The sequence below is a fragment of the Desmodus rotundus genome, chromosome 12 (genome assembly GCF_022682495.2).
Source record: "Desmodus rotundus isolate HL8 chromosome 12, HLdesRot8A.1, whole genome shotgun sequence".
Lineage (NCBI taxonomy): Eukaryota > Metazoa > Chordata > Mammalia > Chiroptera > Phyllostomidae > Desmodus > Desmodus rotundus.
In genome coordinates this window covers 45,009,632-45,035,256 of record NC_071398.1, presented here as the reverse complement: position 1 = coordinate 45,035,256, position 25,625 = coordinate 45,009,632, and the positions used below count along the sequence as shown (strand labels likewise).

At 50.7% G+C, this 25,625-nt stretch overlaps 1 long non-coding RNA gene across 1 annotated transcript; it reads right to left on the bottom strand.

Moving 5' to 3' along the window:
- Positions 1-18,681: 18,681 nt before the first annotated feature.
- Positions 18,682-24,947, bottom strand: LOC128779583 (uncharacterized). The gene is made up of 4 exons (XR_008425626.1): positions 24,874-24,947; positions 21,920-21,952; positions 19,066-19,206; positions 18,682-18,799 (listed from the first exon to the last, which is right to left on the bottom strand). It is a non-coding gene; the product is annotated as an uncharacterized lncRNA (long non-coding RNA).
- Between the last annotated feature and the right edge of the window lie 678 nt (positions 24,948-25,625).

Below are 25,625 nucleotides of genomic sequence, written 5' to 3'. Positions count from 1 at the left end.
TGTCATTAAAGTTGTCCTGACTTGTCCTCCTTGCCTCCCTCTACCCAGTGCCTCCCACTCCCTCAGGCAATCCCCCCACCATTGTTCACGTCCCTGGGTCGTGCATCGAAGTTCTTTGGCTTCTCCATTTCCTACACTGCACTTTACACTCCCACTGGCTCTTCTGTAACTGCCTATCTGTTCTTAATCTCCTCACCTCTTCCCCCATTCTGCCCCTCTCACCTCACAGCTGGCAACCTTCCAGTAACTAACTTCTTTTCTCTTGCTGCTTTTAAGAGTTCCTCTTTCTCTTTAACCTTTGGTTTTGTAACTATGATGTGTCTTGGAGTGGGCCTCTTTGCATCCATCATAATTGGCACTCTCTGTGCTTCCTGGACTTGTATGTCTATTCCCTTCACCAACTTAGGGAAGCTTTCTTTCACTGTTTTTTTCAGAGAGATTTCTAATTTCTTGCTCTTTCTCTTGTCTTTCTGGCACTCCTATGAGGCAAATGTTGGACCTCTTAAAGGTGTTCCAGGGGATGCTTACAGTGTCTTCAGGTTTTTTGGATTCTTTTTTTCTTCTTGTTGTTCTGATTGGTTGATTTTTGCTTCCTTATGTTCCAAATCATTGATTTGATACTTGGCTTCATCCACTCTACTGTTGTTTCCCTGTATATGGTCCTTTAGTTCAATTAGTGTATCCTTGGGTTCTGACTAGGTCTTTTTTATGCTGCTGGGGTCCTCACTGAGTTCCTGGAGAATCTTTATAAACAGCATTTCAAACTCTGCATCTGATAGATTGCTTATCTCCGTTGCCCTTAGCTCTTTTCCTGGAGGTTTGCATCTTGGGGGCAAGAGGTGGGTCAACCATGGGGGTGGCGCAGAATCCAGGAGTGCGCACAAATACCTTAGGTGTGTCTGCGTACATGCGTTTTTGTTTTTGTTTTTGTTTTTGCATGTGCTAATTAAATGTGTCCCTTCTCAGAAATGAGACATTACTCGCTGGCAACAACTCATCATTAGCGGTCACCTGGAGCTTTTCTCATTCTAAACAACGGACTTAGGGAGCAAAAGTCTCCCAAGGACCCAGAACCCGCTGGAAACAGGAAGTCAGACCTCCTCCGCCAGGCGCACAGCCCAAACAGCACGCGGAAAATCTTCAGTTGTTGCTAAAAGTCCCTCCTCTTACGCCTTTTAACCCTTCATTAGTCTGGCGTTGCCAAGCATGATTTAATTTTTCTCTTGCTCCCGGACATGAATTAATTCAATGAACGCAGTTCACTGATATGTCGAAAAATGTATATTTGTGCCTGTTCCCAGTGGACAGGAATTCTCCCAGAGCAATTTTTTCTTTTGATGATAAATCTGTTGGGACAAAGATACTATCCACAGCTGATCCTTCATCCCCCCTTAACTGACTCAGGCTCCCACATCCCTGAAGAAATTCCCCCACCAGCCTACACTCCATGGATGGGAAGCGAAGGCCACTCCCTCCTCCCGCACCCCGCCGGGTCTGCACGCAACCCATTGCTCTCACCCCGATCAGCCCAGTGGACAGGAAAAGGAGCGTGACGTCCGCTTTTCCTCGGTATTGCTACATGCCCCTGCCGCAAGAGCCACCCGTTTAAAGCACGCAATTCAGAGTTTTTCAGTTCACCCGCAGAGTCTCCCATCCACCACCACCAGCAACGATAAGACGTTTCAGTCACCCCAGGTAGAAACCCAACCCAACCACACCTGTCACCAGTTACTCTCCACTTCCCCTCCTCCCAGCCTCCGGCAACCATTCCCACCCCCGCCTCTAGGGAGTTGTCCCAGGATTTTGTGCGAACAGAGCCGGACACTATACGCCCTTTTGTGATCTGTTGGAAGGCTCGCCCGCCTTGCGGAATCGGTCAGCATTTCGTTCCTTTTCATGGCTGACTAATATTCCTTTGCGTGAATACACGAGGCTTGGTTTCTCCCTTCCCCAGTTGATAGTGGTTTGGGTTTGTTTTTGCTTTTCTGGCGATTGTGAACTGTCAACTTGTCCATCCACCCACACCTTTCCCTGCCCATTACAGTGCTGCACTCCCAAATCCCTGAGGGCTTTCCCGCCCCTCCCCCCTCCAGCCTGGTTACAGGGTCATAGGCGTGTCAACCTGTTTGACGAGCACTGGCCATGGCTTGCGGAATTTGCCAGCATAGAGCGTGAGGTAGCAGGCCAAAATTAGGAGCGAAATCTCAATGAACATGTCTGTATGGTTTATTCAGTTTGAATTTGATCTCCCGAGAAATTTGTAGCTCGCCGACGGTGAGCCTTGTGAGCCAGGCTTTAGCCTGACAATGGACCCCTAGGCCCCACCAGGGTCCTGCCACAAGATGAGGTCGCCTAGGGGTCTGGCCAGAACAGATTCATCTCCGCTGTCTTCCTGATAGTCGTTGGCGGAGGGACGCGGACAGATACCACCGAGTCCCTCGCAGAAACAACCCACCCTCCAAATATGACAGAGGGAGGTTTACTGGCGCCTCCCCACCCCCTCAGCCGCCAAGCCCAGGGTGGACCCCTCTCCTCATCTTTGCCCATCGAATCAGCACGACGTTACACTTAATCTCCTTTCGACAGCAGCGAGAGGGGGCCTCTCGTCACACGTTGCAGACCACGGAAATTGCTCGGTTTTCCCGCGTTGCCATCAGGGCCCGCCTCGGGTCTGGCGACCAGCGCGCTCCCGAGAAGCGGGAGAACCGTGGGAGGACCTAGGAAAGCCGCCCTGAGCCGGGAAGCCGCGGTTGGGCGCGGGAGGTGACCCCAGCCACCAGATCGCTCCGCCGCTTCTCTCTCGGTACTTGAGCCCTAGTGAGCCGCCACTCGCACCGAGGATAATAAAAGTCCCCAGGGGGTGAGCGCTGTGAGTTGAACTGTCTCCTGACCCGAGTCCCCAGCAGACCCTGGACAGGAGAGGAGCCCGGCCTGATGTTTCCACGCAGGTCTGCACCGCTCGCAGGGGCTGGAAGCGGTGAACAGAGACACACAGACCAGACCCGGTTCATTCGTTCACGGCCGACATCGGCTCACTGTCCACCTGGCCCCCTCGCACTGCCACCGGGGAGGAAAACCAGCCCCTACGAATTCACGCCACGGTCAGGGCCAGTGTGTCTGAACCCTGCCCGTCTCCCGGGCCTGGGGACCACCGGACAACAGCGTGGAGAAATGCCCGTGGGCTCTGGGCACCTGGGAGGAGGCTGCTGAGTGGTGGGGCAGGTGGGACGCCCAGGACTGGCCAGGGAGAGGGTGAGCCCGCGGCCCTGGCTGGACCCCGGGGGGGACGCTTCCAGCAATGCCTACCCCCCGCCAAGGAATGGTTAGGTCCCCGCCACTCCTCACCCCACCTGACCCCACCCTACCTTACTCCACCCCCTTCCCGAGCTACAGCCCCAGGCTATCTGGACTCTCAGGTTCCTGTCCCCTAGATAGGCCCCACACACAGTAGGTCCTCAATAAAAGGATTAGTCCAGGAATGCGGCTCCTGAGGGGGCGTGGCCAAGGGTGAAAGTGGTTTCCGAGAACCCTGAGGTCCCACTCGGGGGTATTTAAAGCCCAGACCTGGAAGACAGAGCATCAAACACGGCAGACTCAGCAGCATCCAGGATGAAAGAACCCAGGTCTTCGGAGGGTGAGTCTGGGCCTACCGAGGCAGGAAGGGAGAAGAGGCGGAGGGCCGAGGCTGTGCCAGCCGGCTCTTGTATGTGCAGAAGAGGACCCCTTGTCTGGGAGGGCCTAGTGAGTTTGGGGCAGGAAGGATATTTGGGAGCAGCGTGATGAGAATAGGGCCTGGATCCTGCGGCCTCCTGCACATGCGGGAGGCTCCCTGCAGCGAGTGGAGGGTGGTGAAGCGATTGAGGCAGGAACCCCCTAGCGCCAGGCTTCGTGAGCCTGGGTCCCTGCATGCTTGTGCGGGCTGCGGGCGCTGTTCTTGTGCCCATTTTGAAGATGTGGAGACTGAGGCATAGACGGGTGAGGGGCTGTGTCAGGAAGATGGAGGGTCTGGGCGGCTGGTCTGGATGCCAGGCTGCACCCACAGCGCGGCCCCGACCTTGGCCTCGGCCCCCACTCCCATCCTCACCTGCTGTCAAGGGCCTGGCCCAGGTGGGGTTACCTGGGGGCTGTCTGTGAGGCTCCTTTGATCCTGTTTTCCTCTTCTTCCAGGCTTCTCGCTTCCCCTAAAGCCCCCAAAGCGGCAGCGACAACAGCGCTCGGTGTACAGCGTGGTACAGCGGGATGAGCTGGAGAGGTTCTTCCAGAACAACCATTACCCATCCTACGACGAGCGCGAGACCCTGGCGGCCAGGCTGAACCTCCAGGAACAGCAAGTGCAGGTACCACCCGACCCGCTCCCAGGGCGTCGAGACCACAGGCCGCCTGCCCTCTCTCTGGGCCGCAGGTGGGGCGGACGAGGGGCCAGAGAGCCCAGTGCACCCGGGGTCACCCCGATAGCAAGGGATCACCCGTGTGGACCCAGGGCCCAGCCCCAAGCCCACCTCACCCTGTGTGGTGCAAACCGGCCAACGCAACTATCCCCAAAGCAATGCCCTGGAGTCTCCCCATGCCTGGGCCTCAGGGCCTCTCTGAACCCGGGGTGCTCTGGGGCAGACTTCATCCTGGCCCCTGGGTGTCCCCTCCTGTGGCCACTGAAACCCAGAGCCAAATGCTGGGTCTGGGGTTGGAGGGAGACGTGTGAGGCCACATGGCCTTCCTCACCTGGGCCACCTCACCCCTGGGCACAACAGGGTCCTCCAAGGCCCTGTCCTCTTACACCTGCTCCTGTGCCCTCTCACCCCAGGTGTGGTTCAAGAACCGCCGGGCCAAACAGACTAGGCTGCAGAGAGGAACCAGAACCAGGCAGCCAGGCTCCAAAGCCCCCACCTCGTCCCAGGGCCCAGGAGTCCCCGGGCCCGCACCTGCAGCTGTGGGTCCTGGGTTCCCAGAGGAACCGGTACTGCCCTCAGGTCCTGGGTTCGCTGAGGACCCAGTACAGCTCTCGGGTCCTGGGTTTGCAGAGTACCCGGTATTGTCCTCAGGTCCCGGGTTCACTGAGGACTTGGAGTCCCTTTTGGACCTTTTGTTTCCCGAGGATCCCGAGTCCTCCGGGGGCTCTATGCTTCCTGGGGGCTCAGGTTTCCACAACACCTTGGGAGGTGTCGCAGCAGCAGAGACCAGTGCCTCTAGCCCCCTGCAGACCTGGGGGGCTCCTGCCCAGGACGCCCAGATTCCGGTCCCTGCCGCATCCACTCCAGCTGTATCTCCAGCTCCAGTTCCAGCTCCAGCCGAGGTCCCAGTCAGTCTTGAGGACTCAAACGACGGGGATCTCTGGCAAGACCGTGATCTCATGAATCTGCTTTCCCTGTAAACCAATTGAAGGGACCCTCTTCCTCGCCTCCTCCATCCGGGCACCCAGGAATGGACTCTGTGGATGGGAAGGACTCTGACCCCAGGATGTCCCTGGATCTAACGGGGCATCTGTCCCAGCGAAGTCCTCCAGACCCTGTGGGACCAGAAGTGACCAGGGTGTCTGTTCCAGCACCGTGGGCCCAGGCGGGTGTGGGAAGCAGGGCTGGCGGGGCTTGGTGGTGGGTTACTCTGGTGCAGCGTGAATCCACTTGTATTTCTCTAACTTTGGGAGTTAGAGATCCGCTGCTGAGATTTACAGTCTAAGTATCACATTCAGCTCTTGCTGGTGTGGCTCAGTGGATTGAGAGCCTGCCTGGGAACTGATGAGTGGCCCGTGTGATTCAGTGTCAGGGCCCATGCCTGGGTCGAGGGCCACGTGGGGGCGTACAGGAGGCAGCCCACCCGTGTTTTCTTGTACAAGGATGTATCCCTCTGGCTCCTTCTCCCTCCCTCCCCTGTGTGTATAAGCAAGTAAATAAATTCATAAAAAGAATTTAAAACCCAATCTAAGTGTATCGTTTGTTTCTTCATTAGAATTTTACAAAGGTTCCCTACAAAGTGTTTTGATTTTAATCGTCATGGGCTTAGGCACAGATTTATGTGGGTTCAGTTCTAGCGCTGGATTATTGCCTGACTTTTTGGAAGGTATTTTCAAATACGCCCTATTTATAGGACTCAGTTGACCGACTTTGTTATCAGTTGATACTATTATTTTGAGGCAGGGACCTGACTCCAATTGTTCAAGTGCTAATGGCTTACCTGGACATTGCGGGGGGATTTGTGATTTGAAAATTAATAAAGTGCATGGTTACCTTGTAAACACTGTTTCCTGCAGGGACTGCGAGTTTGCCTCCTCCTCGGGTACCCCCAGTCCAGCAGGGTGGGAGCGCCCCTGACCCCTTGTCTCTGGTCCTTTGCCTCACCTCCCGCTTCCTCTGCCGCCTCCTTGTGGCCGTGCTGGCCCCTGCGTCTCCCCCAGCCGGTTCCCTGACCCGGTCCTGGTCCCACACAGCAAACGCTCCAACCCTCTCAGGCCAGGCCAGCCTCGTCGGAGCACAGAGACAGTTAGATCAGATTTGGCGGCCGGTCTCGGGCGCACTGCGGGCGGGGAGTGCTGGGGGTGCGGGAGGGACAGGCGGACTGGCGGGATGCAACGAAAGCCCCTCCCGCTTACCAGAGAGACCCAGGTAGGGTTCCACTGGAGCGCGCACGGACGCACGCGCAAGGACACACACCCACACACCCACACCAGTAGAACCACAACTCCATTTTGACCGTGACATCGTAGGAGGCGCAGGAAGAAATCTAAGAATTTCCCATCTATCCCTCTAGAGGGAGCTCAGGTGGGGGAGTCCTTGGGGAAGTTCTTGAGGGCAGGAGGTAGGATCTGAGTTTCGGATTTGCACCCTAGGCAGAGGCGGGGGTGGGGTGGGGGAGGGAGAGTAGAGCCCACAGCTGGATGCAGATAGGCAACGACCAGGCGTGGATGGAAACCGGATTAATTTTCTAAAGAATGGAGATAGAGTTTGCAGAAGTCCGGACTGACCGAGTAGAAAGTAAGTGGATTAAGTGAAACAGGGTACGTCCCTTGCTCATCTTCTCAGTTCCTTTCCACCTCCTTCCCCAACCCTCCTCCCCCCCACACACCCTTTTTCTGCACGCGGGATAATACCAACTCCTAGGAAGCTCCACCCTGGGTCTCCTCACAAGCCCAGGCTGTGCCCCGACCATTCCCAATAGCAATGCCTGGGCTTCTCCCTCAGTTCAGGTCTTAAGTTCCCCATAGCTGTGTCTTCCAGGGTAGTGCCAGAGCAAGAATTTCTGTTTGTCTAGCTGTAGCAAAATTAATTAATTAATTTAAAAAAATTGCGCCCTCAGTCACATGGCTATGGGCTCCCTGTTGAAGTTGCTGACGCCTACCGGGGACCTTGCGCACCACACAGGTCCGTCTCTGATGGTAGCCACGGCAGTCCTTGCAGACCTATAGGTGGTCTCCATGGCATCCATGGTAAAGATGTGAATCTGTGCGTTTTGCTGTGGAGAAAGTGAAGCTTTTAGACTCAGGGCATATAGGAAGAGAGTTCATTGTACGTTGAACGCACGGGTGAAGTTCAAGCTTAAGGCCGTTCTGGGTGAGTGGGGTGGAGAGGGCAGTGGTGCGGGTAGAAGGGTCCTTGCCTGGTCAGACGATCAGAGAGGGGAGGAGGAAGCCAAAGGGAAATCCGGAGAGCCCAGGAATGAGGGGGCAGAAGGGGCCAGAAGGGTCTCTGAATTCAGCAGGTCTGAGTCAGCAGAAATAGCTAGGGAACAGCGTGGTATGGACTGGGACCCGGAGATAGGGGGTGTCCCACTCTCCAGATGGAATGAATCTGGACCAGACTGTAAGAAGGCAGCCAGATCCGAGGGACTGCAGGGCCAGGCAGGCAGATGATCAGCTTCTAGCTTGTGTTTCTCGGATGCAAAGATGGCAACTGGAGAAAATTGAAGAGGTAAGCCTTTTTCCAGCAGTGACAAGTGGGGTCCTTGAGTGGTGCCGAGGATGGAGAGCTGTTTGAAGTAGACAGAATCACTGTCTGAAACCCAGGGGTGCTTGCTTCTCATCCTGGCGAGGGGGAAGGTGGGCATTGGACACCTCACCTGGAGTCTGCTCACAGGTGCCCCTTCCAAGCAGACGTATTACCTGGCACCTCCAAGCTCCAAGTCTGCCAGGCTCTTCCCTAGAGGACATGCACCCCACAGGGGACCTTCAGGTTTAGCCATTTGCTTCATCTCAGATGCCATGGGCTTTGACTTTGTCCTCTGTCTTTTTAATATTCTTATGCCCCAGGCCGGTTCAGCAGGGTCTCTGGGAGTGAGAATGAAGGGATTCCTTCCTACATGCAAACCTCAGTCACTGCTCTGCTGAGGAGCAGATATACTCAGTAGACACAGAGCTGTCAGCATGAAGACCACACCAAGAGTGGAGTTTGTGAATAGAAAATTCAAAATTGCTTTATCAGGTTATCCCTTTGCAGAATCCACGGAGAGAGAGAGAGAGAGAGAGAGAGAGAGAGAGAGAGAGGGAGAGAGATAGAGAGAGAGAGAGAGAGAGAGAGAGAAGAATCAAGTGTTGTAAAGAGAATGATTGTAAGAAATGGGCCCCAGCTGGTGTGGCTCAGTGGGTTGACTCCCGGCCTGCAAACCAAAGGGTTGCAGGTGTGATTCCCAGCCCAGGGCACATGCCTGGGTTGCAGGCCAGGTCCCCAGTTGGGGATGCATGTGAGGCAACCACACACTGATGTTTCTCTCCCTCCCTTTCTTCCTCCCTTCCCCTCTCTCTAAAATAATAAATAAATAAAATCATTTAAAAATCAATGAACATATTTTTTGGTGAGGATTAAAAAAAAAGAATGCGGAAAAATAATCTGTTGAGTTAGAAGTCAGTGGAGTAATCTCCTCTGTGGGTGAGCATTGACTGGGAAGGTGCCGAGGGAATGTTGTCAGGGGGCAACAATCTCCTAAACCAGCATCTGGAAGGGAGCTGCCCAGTCGTGCACACACGTAAAGATTCGACAACCTAATACTCCAGATTAGTGCAAATATACACACACCTGCAAGAACCTCGGCATTTGAACATTGAAGATACACCCTGGATTCTGCACCAACTTTCTTCCTGACATGATCCTAGGCTTCAACTCTCTAAGCCTCGGTTTCCTCACGCAGGGATTCAAAAGAGCACGGAGGAATCATGATGTGAATGCGAGTAACACTACAATAGGTGTGTTATAAATAAGCTTGAGAAGCGATGGGTTGTAAAAACCCCTCCATTTTCTTTATCCAATCTTCTATAGAAGGACACTCAGGTTGCTTCCCTGTCTTGGCCGCAGTGAACGTAGCGATTTGCGTAACTTTTCAAATTCGTGTTTTGGATTTCTTTGGGGATGCGCAGTACAGCTTAGGGAGTCTAGTCAATGTATTATGATAACTATGTATGGCGCCAGGTGGGTACTAGACTTACTGGGGGATCACGTCATAAATTACACAAATGTCTAGCACTAGGCTGTACACCCGAAACTGATACAATATTGAATACCGACTGTAATTGAAAAATAAAATTGACAAAAAATCTTCCCCGTGCTGTGACATATTGTGAAATTTCCAAGAGAAGAGAATATTATTCTAAGCTTGGCAATCTAATCGAAGCACAAAACACTTTTTAAAAAACCCCACAAACCAGTTAGCACCTTCCAGGGCAGTGTGCTTCTAAACAGCATCTGAGATGTGCTAAGATTTCCGAGATCCCTTCCGGGGGCATCCACAGCCCCAGGAGAGGCTCATGGGGCTGCTAAGCTCAACAAACAGCTAGGTGTAGTTTCTTGTCTTTGTCCCCTAAACAAAGCACAGTGCTGAGTGAAACCAGTCACGATGAAGAAGCAATCACCCTGGATTCAGTCTTGATTTTTGAATTTTCTGCTTCCCAAATGGCCAGCTCTATGCCTGCCTCATCTGCCTGAGAGGCAGGAGGTATTTATTTAATTAAAACAGGCTAATTATTATTATTTTTTACAGCAACAAAGGGGGGTTATCTGGTATGTAACACCGTTATAAATTCTGCTTGGGTTTAAAACATAGTTTTCTAAGACTCTGGCATTACCATTTCGCTTTGCTTCTGGTTTGGACCGTGGCGTCGCCCGATGCAGAATCTGAGGTCTGCGCGCCCCCCCCCCCCCCCCCCCCCCCGTCAGACCTACTGAGTGAGATTGCACCTCAGCCAGACCCCCAGGTGATTCCCAGGCTCATTAACATTTGAAAAGCGTTAATCAAACATATCTTAACCATTGTGCACTGACCTTGGTCTTGGACTTGAAGAGAGACTTGGGGAAGAGTTGGACGGGGCGTGGGAGGTGATGAGGCGCGGGCCTCCCTTGTCCTTTAGGACTTTGCAGCCGTGCGTGGTCTCCAACCAGGGAGAGCATTCCCAAATGGGCACAGATGGGATCTATGTGGAAACCCCCTTGGAGTGAATCAGGCAGAGAATTTCAATCAATCAGTTTGTTCCTGGATAAAGAAGAAAAAAGGATGGTCACTCATTTTTGGAATCTGACTTTTTTTTAAAAAAAGATTTTATTGATTTATTTTAGAGAGGGGAAGGGAGGGAGAAAGAGAGGGAGAGAAACATCAATGTGGGGTTGCCTCTTGCACATCCCCTACTGGGGGGGACCTGGCCTGCAACCCAGGCATGTACCCTGACTGGGAATCGAACCGGCGACCCTTCGGTTCGCAGCTGAATCCACTGAGCCACACCAGCCAGAGCTAATCTGACTTTTTAAAAAATATCATGATAAAATGTAACATAAACTGCCTCCTTAACCATTTTTGAGCACACAGTCCAGGGGTGTTAAGCATGTTCACACTGGTGCACGACCGATCTTCAGAAACTTTATATTTGGCAAAACCGAAATTCTGTACCCGTTAAACAACAACTCTCCATTTTCCCCTCCCCTCAGGCCTTGGCAACCTCCACCCTCCTGCTCTTTAGCGTGTGATTATTCTCCAGAGCTCATGAAAGTGGATCGGGTGGTATTTCTCCTCCTGTGACCAGTGTATTTCACTTAGCTGATGTCCTCGGAGTTCACCCATGTTGAAGTCTATGTCAGGACTTTGCTCCTTTTTCAGGCCGAATAGTATTCCATTGTGTGTATACACCACGTTTCGGTCATCCGTTCATCTGCCAAAGGACATTTAGGTTTCTCCCACCTTTTGGCTATTTGCCTAAATCCATCACCCTTGACTTTCCACTACTGCGCCTCTTCCAGCGTCTCCAGCCTCAGTCCGTGCCCATCTTGCAGTTTTTCCTGCTCCCCATTCTTCTCCTAGAGACACGATCCACACCCTTTCAGGCCCTCGAATTGGCCAGGCTCGTTTCCAGCTCCTGCCCATTGTCCATGCTGAGCCTTTACTGAAAATCCCTCTTTGCACTACACAGTGTCACATTCATTGTTTTCATCTCGACTGAGATGCTTTTTTTTTTTTTTTAATCTACTCCTTATTTTTTGGCTCTGGTGGATGTGTTTCATTCACCCCTTCCTCCCAGGTTCATTCAGAGGTACCTGACCAATGAAAATGGCACACATTTAAAGAGTACGGTTCGGTGAGTTGGTGTTTGTATGTATACGTTGTGAAATGATTACCACACTCAAGCTAATGAACAGACCCATCATCCCACGTAATTACTTCCTTTCCTGTCTCTTCTGTGGGGACTTGGCTGGTCATCGCCCTCCACTTCTCCACACAAGCGCCCAGATCTGCCTTGGGATTTGCTCGTCCGGGTTCCCCAACACCTTCGATTACCCCCTCTGAACACTCCTCCTACCATGTAAGTGCCTCGCTAACTCCTTTTGTCTGAATGCGATTGGTATTAGGGCCCAGCTTTCGCCCCCCAAGCCCTGCACATGGGCTGACGAAGAGAAAGCACTTGCGAATGGATGGGGGAGGCAGCCACGGCCTGTCTCGGCGTCTGATCCGCTCCCTCACCTGATTTGGGGAAAGACAGTGTTAAGACACCTTCATCCTTAAACACAGAATTCTGCAGTGCTCTCGGGTGCTCCCCTGTGTAACCCACAACAGGGAAGGGGTCCCTTCAAACCACGTGTACCCGTGTGACATTACAGCGAGCTCTTTGAAACTGGCGTTCAGAGTTCCAGCCGTAGCCACAGTGAGAGCCTGCGGCAGCTGCCGAGACATCACGTTTTATAGTAAAGAGAAAATAACCATTAACCTCCCGGGTTTGTTGAGCAGTTGCCTGATGATAAAGAGGAGCGGATATTGTAACGAGGGGTGATCGCAAGGCCAATGAGATCGAGCAAGTGTGAAGACATCATGATGGGGTAACCTGGCTTTGAATTCATGGGACGGAAGCAGGAATTCAACAAGCCCAAGCAAGGATGTAGAAATGTGGGCGAATTAAAAATATTTTTAATGGAATTTATTTGTAGAACAGGGTTTTTTTTTTAAAGATTTTATTTATTTTTAGAGAGGGGAAGGGAGAGAGACAGAGAGGGAGAGAAACATCAATATGTGGTTGCCTCTGGAGCGCCCCCCACTGAGGACCCAACCCACAACCCAGGCATGTGCCCTGTCTGGGAATTGAACCAGCGACCCTTTGGTTCACCGGCTGGCGCTCAGTCCACTGAGCTACACCAGCCAGGGCAGAACGGTTTTAGATATGCAGAAAAATTGCAAAGATAGTATAGACAATTTGCATAATCTATACTTTACTCAGAATTCCCTAGCTTATACCAAATGTCAGTTTTCTGTCCCAGGATCCCCTGCAGGACACCACATTACATCAAGTTGTCTGTTATGTCTCCTTAGGCTCCTTTTGGCCTTTGAGGGAGAAAGACAAGAAACCAGACGATATTTAACAGTGTATTAACTTCCAGGAAGGTGAAAGTGAAGGGACCTATAAAAACACATGGAAGAGCAGCTCACTAAGACTTAGGAGACAGGCGAAGTGCCAAGAGGAGGTGATATTTATTTACTTAAGTCCTCACCCAAGGATATGTTTTACTGCTGTTGAGAGAGAGAGAGAGAAACATCGATGTGAGAGACAATCACCCATTGGTTGCTTCCCATATGCACCCCAGCTGGGGATGGAACCCACATCCTTAAGGAAGAAAATTCAACAAAATCAGGACAACGACACATGAATCCAGTCGGGGCAGATGCCTGGGCTGCAGGCCAGGTCCCCAGCTGTGGGCATGCGAGAGGCAGTGTCTCTCTCCTTCTCTTTCTCTCTCCCTTCCTCCTTCTAAAAATAAATACATAAAATCCTTGTTTAAAAGGGAGAGACAGAAGAGGAAAAGACAGACATGCAGAGGAGAAAGTCATGTGGAGACAGAGGCCGGGATTGCATTCACAAGCCGCGGAATGCCTGCAGCCACCAGAAGCTGGAAGAGACACGGACAGACCCTCCCCTCGGGCCTTCAGAGGGGGCACACACATGCGTGCACCTTGATTTGGGCTTCCGGCCCCCACCACTGTAAGAGAATAAGCTTCTGTTGATTTACGCCCCCAAGGTTGTGTCGATTGGTACTAGCAGCCTTGGCCACGGACACAGTGCTCTCTGATCCCACGCCACATGGCTCCCTCCGGAGCTACAGGCGTCTTCCTCGCCCTGTAACGCCCATCAGTTCCGACGTGCAGAGCCGAAGCTGACACCACTCAGAATCTCACACGACCCGGGTGGAGGTCTCGGAGTCTAGGCTGTGTAAGGAGCTGGGAGGGAAGGACATCCTCCAGGAACAGCAAGTTCTCAGTGCAGAATTCAGAGCTTCTATTCCGTACGATCCTCAAACCGCACATACAAAACTAACACACCATTAACCTAAAAACAAAAGGGCTTTCCAAGTGAGGGCCAACAAGCGTTTATTTCAGATCAAACGAACAAAAAGAGGAATAGCTACTGGGGAAGCATTGATTCAGGCAGAAGGCAAAAAAAGTGTTCTGAGTAGGAGACAAAAGACAATGAGGTATCTCTTGGCATCTATAAGCTAAAAGCGATGCTAATTTTTTTAAAGATTTTATTTATTTATTTTTAGACAGGGGGAAGGGAGGGAGAGAAACATCAATGTGTGGTTGCCTCTCATGTGCCCCCTACTAGGGACCTGGCCCACAACCCAGGCATGTGCCCCGACTGGGAATCGAACCGGCGACCCCTTGGTTTGAAGGCTGGCACTCAATCCACTGAGCCACACCAGCCAGGGTGTAGTGATCTTATTTCTAAACAATGTTTTAAATATTCAGTCCAGTAGTCATCAGTCCAGGAGTCATAATATCTGCTTTCTTGTTACCTTTGCAAAGAACTGTTTGCTTCAGGCCCTGTTCTAGGTCGCTTTGCCCAGTTTTAACATCCAGAGGTTTGAGGCACAAGACCTGTTCCTCTAAGGTGGCCGCTCTGGCTCCATGTTAAAGTGGCTCTGCTTATATTGATGTTTACAGCACAAAACTGTTGAGTCTGAAAAAAAATCCAGATATTTTTACTCCAACAGCCCCGCCCCAGCACCTGCAGGATATGCGAGTACCCCTGTCGGGGAGACTGAGTGCACGCAAACGTCAGAGCAGGGAGCCAGTGGAGCAGAGACCAGGCCGGAGGCCGTCGTCCGCCCCCAGGGCACCGTGATGGGCCGTTCAATGGTCCGCGCAGAGAGAGTCCCATCTCTGAACAGAATGTTCAGGCCTCTGAGAGCTCAAACAAGGCATCAAACTGCTCCCTACCTTCTGGAATGTAAGGACATTCATAACAGCTCTCATCAGTACACAGAGCACCATAGATTCTTTTCAAAAAGATTTTATTTGTTCATTTTTAGAGAGACGGGAAGGGAGGGAGAAAGAGGGAAACATCCATGTGTAAGTAATACATCAATCGGTTGCCTCTCGCCCGCCCCCTACTGGGGACCTGGCCCCTAACCCAGGCACGTGCCCTGACTGGGAATTAACCTGACCACCTTTCAGTTTGCAGGCCAGCGCTCAATCTACTCAGCCACACCAGCCAGGGCTACATCGTACTTTAATTAGAAATTTTAAGGATTATATGTATGAGGGGAAGCTTGAGTTTCTCTGAGAATTTCGTTGACTTGCCAAAGACTATCTACAGGGTCTGGCACAAATAACGCCCCCCTTTTTTTACAAAATCATAAGTGTGAAATTCTGTAACAACAATCATGTGACATTTTCGGTGAAATGTTCAAATGGAATCTATAAATTATTATACCCATCTTACCACCCTAGCAACCACACTCAAGCAGGCGGGACTTCTGCCGGACCCCGTATACTGGAAGCGATTCACCAGGACCTGGATTTGAATGCAAGTTCTTCCCCACAAATGCCCTGCTGGGTCCCCACCACGTCCAGCGCTGCATCGGTCACCATGGAGCTTTGGCTGCGCCTTGTTTGGAGAAAAGGCGTCGCCCACGTGAAGAGCAATCACTTCTTCACTGGCCAGAGTGGTCAGGGAAAGGCTTTGTTTTGACAGGCAGCTGAGGAATCCTATAACCTCTGACCCTTCAGGAATGCCAAGACTGATCTACAGACTGTGGAAGAAAAAACAGGCGTGAGGGTCAGGACCAGTCTTTCAGCCTCCAGGATGAGCCGCTCTCCTTGGTGGGAGATCTGGTCTACCCCCAAGGACCAAGCATGAGTGCATGGAACAGGGGAGGGACAGAAGGGCGTTAGGGAGCAGTGGCCTGGGGACGGTGGAAGTATTTATTTCTCTCAAATACAACACGTCATTGTTGATTATTGTATGGCTTGGTTTTTAAAATGGAACATTTTAACATAAGCTATGCCGTCCGTTATTTGGAGCAAATTTATTAAATTTTCGTTGTCAGGGTCAAGGAAGTTGTTAAAAGTGGGCAGTCTCATATGTTGCCTGAGGATGATTTAGAATAATTTAAAATCTAACGCACGTACACTTAACTGTACATATCCACTGACCTGGTGACTTCACTCAGATGATCAAAAATCAGACAAAAACACCCTCACACGGTTACTCAAAAATCAGTGTGGCAGGTACCCCTTTGGTCATGGTCGTATCAAAGTATTAAAACCCATCAAATTATGCTTTAAAGGTTTTATTTATTTGCTTTTAGAGAGGGGGAGGGAGGGAGGGAGGGAGAAAGAGAGGAAAAGAAACATCAGTGTGTGGTTGCCTCTCACATGTCCCCTGCTAGGCACCTGGCCCACAACCCAGGCATGTGCCCTGAGTGGGAATCAAACCTGTAACCCTTTGGTTCATAGGCCGGCACTCAATCCACTGAGCCACACCAGCCAGGGCGAAGTATGCTTTAATAGGGGAATAGTATATCCATAGTTTGAAATTTGGGGAAAGCATGAGGAAAGATGAGGTAGATTTCTGCATTCACATGGAAAACTCTCCATAATGAAGGTCAAAACATATGACAGCCTTGGCTGGTGTGGCTCAGTGGGATGAGTGTCGTCCTACAAACTGAAAGGTCACCGGTTCAATTCCCGGTCAGGGCACATGCCTGCGTTGTGTGCTGGGTCCCCTGTTGGGGGCATGGGAGAGGCAACCAAATGATGTGTTTGTCTCTCTCTCTCATCCCTCCCTCTCTCTTTAAAATCAACAAACAACTAATCCCCCTGAAAGTCTTCTCTACAAAGTAGGATTTCAACATTGTGGACAATGTATTTAATGGAACTAAACATGTATTCATATTTACTTGGCTGCTAGGAAGCTCAGCTCTGTACAGTCTCACCCTGTACAAAGTGTGCACTGCTAACTTGACCTCTTGCTATATTACTCTGAATTTCCTAGATTTTTAATCTACTCATTTTATTATTATTACCTAGTTATTTTCATCAGCTGCCTTAAACTTTCTGGGCCAAAGCAGTAAAAAAGAAAAGAAGGAGGGAAGAAAGAAGGGAGGGAGAGGTGGCATGTCCACTGCTGAGAATCCAGCGTGTGGCGGTTCTGGGAGCGGTCCAGGAGAGGAGGCACATGATGGGGACTCGGAGCTGGGTCACTCCCAACCTGTGGTGGCAAGGAGACCCCATCCCTGGGGGCAGGCAAAGGCCACACAGGCCCTGGCTCCAGGAGGTGGTCCAACTGTTAACACTCTCGCTGAACTTGAACTGGATGGTGTCCCAGTGAAGGGATACCCACAAGCTGGTCCAGTGTTTCCGGAAGTTGAGAAGTCCCAGGAAACGGCAACTATATAATGAATTGATTGCCTGTAGCTAAGCACCACTGATACCCTAAGGTAATCAAAGGCTTCAGGTGAGTAACAGGCAATCGAAAGGCATGTGTGGAGGCCACAGACCCTTCCTGGCGTCTTACCGAGGAGCGCATGTGCAGACCAGCTCAGGGCTTGACTATTGGCCAAGCTCCAGAGAAGGTTCAGGTTCAACAAAGGCAGATGTGGGTTGGAGGGTCAGGGTCAGGGTCAGGCTCCGGGAGGAAGTAGAACTGCTTGCCTGTACAGAACAACACAGCTGCTGTGTCTGGGTCCCTAATAGGGCTGAGACTTTCCTGGAAGCCCGACCAGAAAGGTTTCAAGGCAGAGAGGGAAGAAGCAGTTACTCAGCCCAGATTAGAAGAAAATGTCCCACAAGGGTCTTTATCTGGGTGTCACTGATGTTGCAGACAGTGACCCCAAAGGCGCTTCCGAATGAGTGGGCGTATGCATTTTGACAAATGCTTACATAGAGCCGTGGGGAGTGGGGCAGAAATGAATGCTGATTTTAGCCATGACCGAGTCGGAGCCGGGCTGGGGGCTTCGCGTCTCACTGGCGGATTGGCTACGATGCTCGAGTCCCCAGTGTCTGGTCGCACACCCACAAAATGGCAATTTTGATGGGGAGAGAGAGAAGGGGTGGGAAGTTCACCACAGAGCCTACCATCGGGGCTACTTAATGGAACTGGTTAGTTGGTGGTCTCTTCACCAAGTGTCTTTAAGATGATAAAATGTGACACTGGGTTAGGACACAATCTAGCCTCTTAAGCCTCAGTTTCCTCATATCTCTATGGGCATAATGACGCCTACAATCACTTCCTGGGGTCATCACGGAGGTCAAACGAGACACTGCGTGTACTCATGAAAACCCTCCCTATAATTCAAGCAGGGAGACGGAGGAACTCTACAGCGTCTCTTGCCCAGGCCTTCTCCCCTTCCCACATCTTCTTTTCAAAGGAAACTGAACTCCTTTATTGGCACGGGGTCAAGGGCAGATCATTCAAGCCAGTGGCCGGCAAACCAGAGCCCAGAGTTTGAATCCAACCCGCACACCACCTGCTTCTGTACGGTCTGGGAGCTAATGGTTTTCTCATACTTTAACGGTTGACAAAAACAAAAATCAAAAGACAAGAACTATTCTGTGACACCTGAAATTTGACATGATGAGATTTCAAATTGCTATAAAGTTCTATACATAAAGTTCTGTTGGAGCACAGTAACGTTAATTTGTGGTGCGTTTTTTTTTTTTAATTGCTGGGGTCGCCTTGATGGCACAGGGCAGCGTTGAGTATGTGAGAGACCCCTATGGTCTTTGCAGCCTAAAATACTCACTATTGAACTCATTACAGGAAACGTTTGCTGGCCCTTGATCTAATCAACCCATCAACAGGTCGTCTAGACCCCAACTTCCCTTTCCGTTGATCCAGAGGGCCCCCCACTCGAAGAGATCTCTAAGATTCGCCTCCCACCCCGGCCCCCACTCAACTCCATCCTTCCCCAGCCAGCTTACTTGTAAGGGGAGCATTGTTTCCATTTTCCATCCGCATCGTAATTTCTGGTCAGCGAACACCAACTACGATTGAAAATATAGTGCTCCTTCGTGCAACTCTGAAAGTGTTTTCCTCTGAAGGTGAAAGGGAAGATGCACTTGGGGGGGTCTGCAGGGAAAGAGAGGAGCAGAGGGAGCAACGTGAATGGAGAAATGTAAGTCTCACGGATGACCCCCGGGAAGCTAACAGCGCGTGCCTTTTCGACTGCCCGAAACTATGTTCGAAGCTGTTAAAACGTGTGGAAAAGTCAGGATTCGGACTCAGGTGTACGCGGTCCCCCAAATCAGGTCCCCCAAATCACGTAGGCCGCCGCTACTGTCAACTGCTTCTCGGTCCGAGGCATCCCAGACACGGCGGCCAGTCGGAGCGCTCACCCTGCCCCGTGCAGTACCGCCACCGGCCTCGGAATTTCTCGTCCAGGGAACACCAGGCATAGTCGCTGTGGGCGGAGATGCAGTTGTAGTGGGTCGCGTCGTGGTACGTAAATGGAAAGACGCAGGGAGTGTAAACGAATTCTGGAAAAGAGCAAACATGCCGAGCGGGGGCAAGCTTACAAAGGGAATTGGCGTTCTTCTTCTTTTTTATTTTAATCCTCACTCAAGGACATTTTTTCATTGCTTTAAGAGATGGGGGTAGAGAAGGAGAGAGAGACACCGATGTGAGAAAGAAACATGATTGCGTGCCTTCCCGAAAACATCTGGGCTGGGGATCAAACCCACACCCTGGGTATGTGCCCTGACCAGGAATCGAACCCTCAACTTTTTGGTGCACAGGACACGCTCCAGCCAAGCGAGCCACCCAGCCAGGGCGGGATGTTCTCTCTTAAATACTAGCCTGACCTTGCCACTGACCTGTTGTTCTCAGGACAACAAATAGCATTGAAGTGGCTATGATGCCCTGCTCGATCTGGTTCCCCAAAACACCTCACCAGGGAGCGCCTCTCCTTGTGTTCTCTCTGCTCAGGCCTCGGAAGGCTCCGAGTGTGTGGCCGTAATGCTTGTCTTGACGCACAGGCGGGACCTTCTCTGCCTGGCGGAACAACACCCACCTCCCCGCTGCCTGTTTTGCTCCTCTTCCCTTCAGCCCGCATGTGAACCTTCACGGGACTTCCTCGAACACCTAGACCATGCTAGATCCATTCGTGCTGAGCTTCCTCACTAGTTCCCTTTTCTTCCGCTTACTGAACGCGTGAGGACCTGTTCAGAGTTTTTCTGGTTTGTCAGAAATGACCACTGGCAACCTGTTCAAAGCTAAACCCAGGGTATCGACTGGTAGGAACCGGTACAGAAACAGAAGCTTAATAAATATTCGTTGGTCCTTCCTAAGCCTGGAATCATTTTGATATGAGATTCATTTATTGTTATGATTATTTAGCAACTTTTATTACTTATCAGTATACATTAATTATTGAATAGTAATGGTATTATAATTTTTAACAATTATGTCAGAACTTTTATTCTTCTCTTATTTAACTATATTGTTAAAATAGTTATCACTTAATAGGTCAAATTATTATTTAATCATTTCATTAGCATCAGTTGTTACGATGTTCATTATTCATTAGCTATGACTTCTTTGTGGAAAAAGCGATTACAGGGCTTACTCTCCTGGACACTCTGTGCACAGCTTACAAACACTGGCACGTCTAGGGGTGTCCTTACATCAGTCCCCTGACTTGGGTGCTGTCACAGGCTCTTCCCAGGGACGACTTTGGTCCCCAGCATGTGATCCTTATACACCGAGAAATCCTCACGTCCGCTGCTCTGAAAATAGCTTCCTTCTGACCCCAAAAGCAAGGGCGCTGACGTGCCACATTTCCCCACCATATGCTCCAGACGTTAATGGCCTAACTCCACACAAGTGATTGCTGATTGAAATAGCTTTAAGAACCAATCAACATATTTCTCCTTAAAGATCCAGGCCTATTTCTGGCACTCAGTGACCTCGCTACATGATACTCTGTTTTTTAAAAAGATTTTATTTATTTTTAGAGAGAGGGGAAGGGAAGGAGAAAGAGAGGGAGAGAAACATTGACCTGCGACTCAGGCATGCGCCCTGACTGGGAATCGAACCCGCCACCTTTCAGTTTGTAGGCTGGCGCTCAATCCACTGAGCCACACCAGCCGGGGCCACGCAACACATTCTGTAACCAAAGTTCCCCTTTCACTGGCTTGACTACTATCCCCATAAAGTGTTCCGACATCTTTACTTCTCTCTTAAAACTCCCAGCGTCATGAGAGCTGAATAGGTTAAAGTTGAGCACCAGCCGTCCATATACACATATCGCTCACGTCTTCCAGGAACAGATGCTGAGACACAGTAATCCATGGTGAACCCACATGAGCTCCGTGATTAACGTTTCGACTTGAAAAACAGACACCAAAGATCATACACATCCGCAGTGTCCAGAAAAGACCAATCCAAAGAAAGAGCGAGCAACCTAGCGGCTGCGTGGGGGTAGGGGTGACAGCAGATGAAGACAAGAGATCTTCCGGGGGTTGACGAAAATGTACTAGAATTGGACTGAGCTGATGTTTACACCACTCTGAGAATTTATTAAAACATCATCAAATGGTACATTTAAAATGGATGAATTTTATGCCACGTAGGTTAGACCTCTGCACAGAAGGCTGCTAAAAGAAACAACCAACCAAACAACAAGAGCCGCAAATATTGATGTTAGTACCACAGGAGAAGAGAGATCTTTTCTGAAAGGGCAGGGGAGGAAGTCGGGGGGGTGGGGAGCTGGCTGGAATGGGTCTTGAAATGCAGGATGTGGCTGCCTGGGCCAGGGAGGGCCTTTCGTTTGCCATTCCTCTGTTCCAGTCATTGTCCTCAGCAAAGGAAAGCGTAAGACAGCAGAAAAGTGCAAGCAACTTTCAGGAATATAAAATTGTTTCATCGGTGGGGGCTTACATTTGAAACGCTGACAAATAAAGAAATAGCCCTGGCTTGTGTGGTTCAGTGGATCGAGTGCGGGTCGGAGAACCAAATGGTTGCGGGTTCAATTCCTAGTCAGGGCACAAGCCTGGGTTGCGGGCCAGGTCAGGTCCCCAGTAGGGGGCGCGTGAGAGGCAACCACACATTGATGTTTCTCTCTCTCCCTCCCTTCCCCTCTCTAAAAGTAAATAAATAAAAACTTAAAAAAAAGAGAGAGGAAGATTTAGACAGAAGATATTCCCCATTATTGATCCTAAGTTAAAAAAAATAAAAGAAATATATTCCTACCTGGAATCGGAGGTTTTGAACGTTCAATAAATTCTGAAAGAGTAAAAAAAATGGGTAAAATTAAGACCACTCCCAAAAATACTCCATTCCTAAGCTAATGGCTATTAAAAGTACCTTGAAGTTCATGCAGCCAATTGTTCTCCTGTTGCAGAAAAAGTTTTGCTGGCACATTTTGGATGACTTATGATTCCTTCTAACTGGTAAAGGAGTTGGTGGGGGGGGGGGAGCGGATCTCACATCCACCTACAACACAGCCCATTAGCTCAGTATGAGCTCCGACCCATCCAAAGGTCTTTCTCTGAGTAAGTCAGAATAAACCCAATGTCAGGCAACTCCCGCCGCCGCCCCCCCACCCATGGTTGAAATGCCACAAGTCTGCACGTTAGAGGGACCGTCCTAGCTTTTGCCCATATCAACATTTCAGGAAAACAACCTATTTGTTCAGTGCGAGAGCCATTCCTCTGTTCCAGTCATTGTCCTCAGTGGACCTTCACCGCCGCACCATGGAGGAGAGATTATAATTGAGGGCTCTCTTCTCCTTCCATCCCTCAGAGGTTCACAGTTGAGAGGTCACAGGCAACTGAGAAAGACTGGAAGTGATGTGACCCCTGACTGGTGGGAGCGAGGTTGCATTCTAGGAGTCCGACTTCGGAGACTGCGATGGGAACGCAGCATTAACGTGACGTCGGAACTGCCACACACCCGTGTGGTGACCGAAAGCCTGTGTCTCACTTTCCTCCTCGTCCATGTGACGTTAATGTAGAATTTGCGTCAGACTTGAACTGGGAGCTACTAGGTGGTGATTAGGCATCGTGTTAGCTGATAGTGGCCCTGCTCTTGAGAAAGTAGCTAACAAGATGTCAACATTTATAAGAATTTTAAACATTTTTTAAAGATTTATTTAATTATTTTTAGAGAGAAGGGAAGGAAGGGAGAAAGAGCGGGAGGGAAACATCGATGTGTGGTTGCCTCTTGTGCGCCCCCTACTGGGGACCTGGCCCACAACCCAGGCATGTGCCCTGACTGGGAATAGAACCTGAGACCCTTTGGTTCTCAGGCCTGCACTCAGTCCACTGAGGCACACCAGCGGGGGCTGATGTCAACATTAAAAAAATTTTTTTTTCTAGCTTTGCCTGCCTAGCTAAGTGGGTTAGAGCCTCATCCCAATAGGCCAAAGTTGTGGGTTTGTCAGGGCACAGATAAGAATCAACCAGTGAGTGCATGAATAAGTAGAACAAGTCATTTCTCTCACGCTCACTGTCTCTCTCTCTCTCTCCACCTTCCTCTCTCTCTAAAATCAATGCATTTTTAAAAAAGAAAAGAAAAGAAGTAGTTCAGTTCTTCTGGCTCCAGAAACTGAGCCTCTAAAATAACTCTGCCTTTGTTGGGGGGTGGGGGAGTGGCACTGTTTCTGACCCCGAAACTGTTTCAGCTGTGCTGCCGCCAAGCCGAGCCTCCTGGTCCTGCGGTTAGGGTCAGTTTAGGGTAAACGCATGGGCACTTACACCGTGCTATACAGGCTAGCCGGCTCTGGATGGGTTTCTGCTTTGTCCTGTCACAGCGGTGAGTCTTTAAAACCTCCGTCTCTACTCTCTGTATTCCCCACAGCCTTCTCCTCGTTTTACAGATGAAAGAGCAGAGAGATACTTCCACTGAAACGCTGTCTGCTTGGCCAGAAACGGGCGCAGCCTGGACTCCGGGGACCTCTGGTTCCAAGGAATGAGCTACTTATTTCAGACCCGGGTGCCCCCAGAAATGGTCCTTTGCCATTTCCTTTACTGATATCGCGGAACACGGCCAAATCCTCGCAGGTCTTCTCTCCTCGCCCATTATGTTGCTACCACATCGCACCTCCCGCCAAACATTGCGATTTTTACCATTTGATTCTTTCCCTCCTCCCCTCCAGCTAACGAGGATGAAGAGACGCCACCCCCAGTTCTGACTGAGGATTAACAGCCTGTCCGCTGGGCTCTGAGACAGATAATACAGAAGGCAGCCCTCCCCCTGCCCCCACCCCCACCCCCATCCAAAAGCCGACCTGACACCCCAGCTGCTGGGCATAAGCTCTCCCCCAGAATCACAACCTGGACAAGCCGGCTCCGCAGGCCGTGAGAAAACAAGACAAAAAGCAAGTCCACTTCAGGGTTTTGCCTAAACACAGTCAAAAACAAGGTCGCCGTGTCACAGACTAGCAAACGCCTCCTCCCCGTTTGTGACTGCTGCTTCCTCACGGGTGGCGAGGACGCCTTCTCCTTCTGGTCTGTCTTCCCCATGAGACCCATGGAGATCCCGGGGTCACCCCCGCTTTCTGACCACGTCCATTGTTGAGCGAACCCGTCTTCCTTAAATTAATTCCCCCAAACCTCCCAACCAGAGCCCAAACCCTAGAATCTGTTCTAACGCTGTCTGTTTAGAACTCCGAGGTGCTCCATGGCACCCCAAGATGCGTGGTCTTCTTGACTCCAGGGAGGGGTAAACCCGACTTGCACCAATCTGCGTGGTGTGGGGCAGTGACCATCCCTGGGTTTGCCCACCTTTCCTACTCCGACCCTTCCAATGACACCGAGAGAGAGATCACTTTCTCTTGGCTGAATTTATTTGCCTTCTGGGGACGCAATTCACACAGCTCAAACTTCAGAGAAGTTATAAAAGGGAAATCATAAAAGTCCTCCCAGCCATACCTGACCCCCACCACCCTGTCCCCCCCCCCCCACACACATACACACACAGATAACAGGTGTTGTCATTCCGGTGAGACCCTCAGAGGCAATTTATGAATATTCAAGGAAAGTATTTTTAAAATTGATTTTAGAGAGAGAAAGAAAGGGGGAGAGAGAAAAAAAGGGAGAGAGAATGAGAGAGAGAGAGAGAGAGAGAGAGAGAGAGATGAGAGAGAGAGAGAGAGAAAGAGAGAGAGAGAAAGAGAAAGAGACATCGATTTGTTTCCCGCTTACTGATGCATTCGTTGGTTGCTTCTTGTACGTGCCCTGACCGGGAATTGAACCCCCAACCTTGGCGTATTGGGATGACGCCCCCACCAACTGAGCTGCCTGGCCAGGTCTGATTCACTCCTTCTATTTTACACAAAGCATAGCCCAGCCTCCACACTGTTTATTTTGAATCTTGATCCTGTAATGAAAGACCTTGGAGAACTTTCCCACACAATAGCTATCAAACTTCCTCTTCCTCTTCTTCTTTAAATTGTGGTAAGAACACCTAACAGATCTACCCTCTTAGGAAATGGGGCGCTCAGCGCGGCATCGCTGGCTCCGGGCACGCAAGTCACAGGGCAGGGCTCTAGAACCTGCTCATCTTGCGTGCCTGACACGGGTGCCCCTTGCACAGCCCCCTCTTCCCTTCCCGCCTGCCCCTGGCCACCCGCCGTCCACTCTCTGCCTACGAGTTTGACTATTTGAGACACTCCACGGGGCTAGAGTCATGCCCTATTTGTCCTTCTGTAGCTGGTTAACTTCACTGCCATAATGTCCCCCAGGTTCATCTATGTTGTCACAGCTTTGAAGCTTCCTCCGTCTTCACAGCTACAACCACTCCATAGGTGAGAAGGCCGAGGCTTAAAGAGAGGCAAAGCGACTCACGCTCACCCAACCAGCGAGAGGAGGAAGAGCAAGGCTTTGAACTCATGACTCTCCAAACCCTCTGCTCCACACCGCCCCCTGTGCTGTACTTAAACGATGTTAGGGACAGT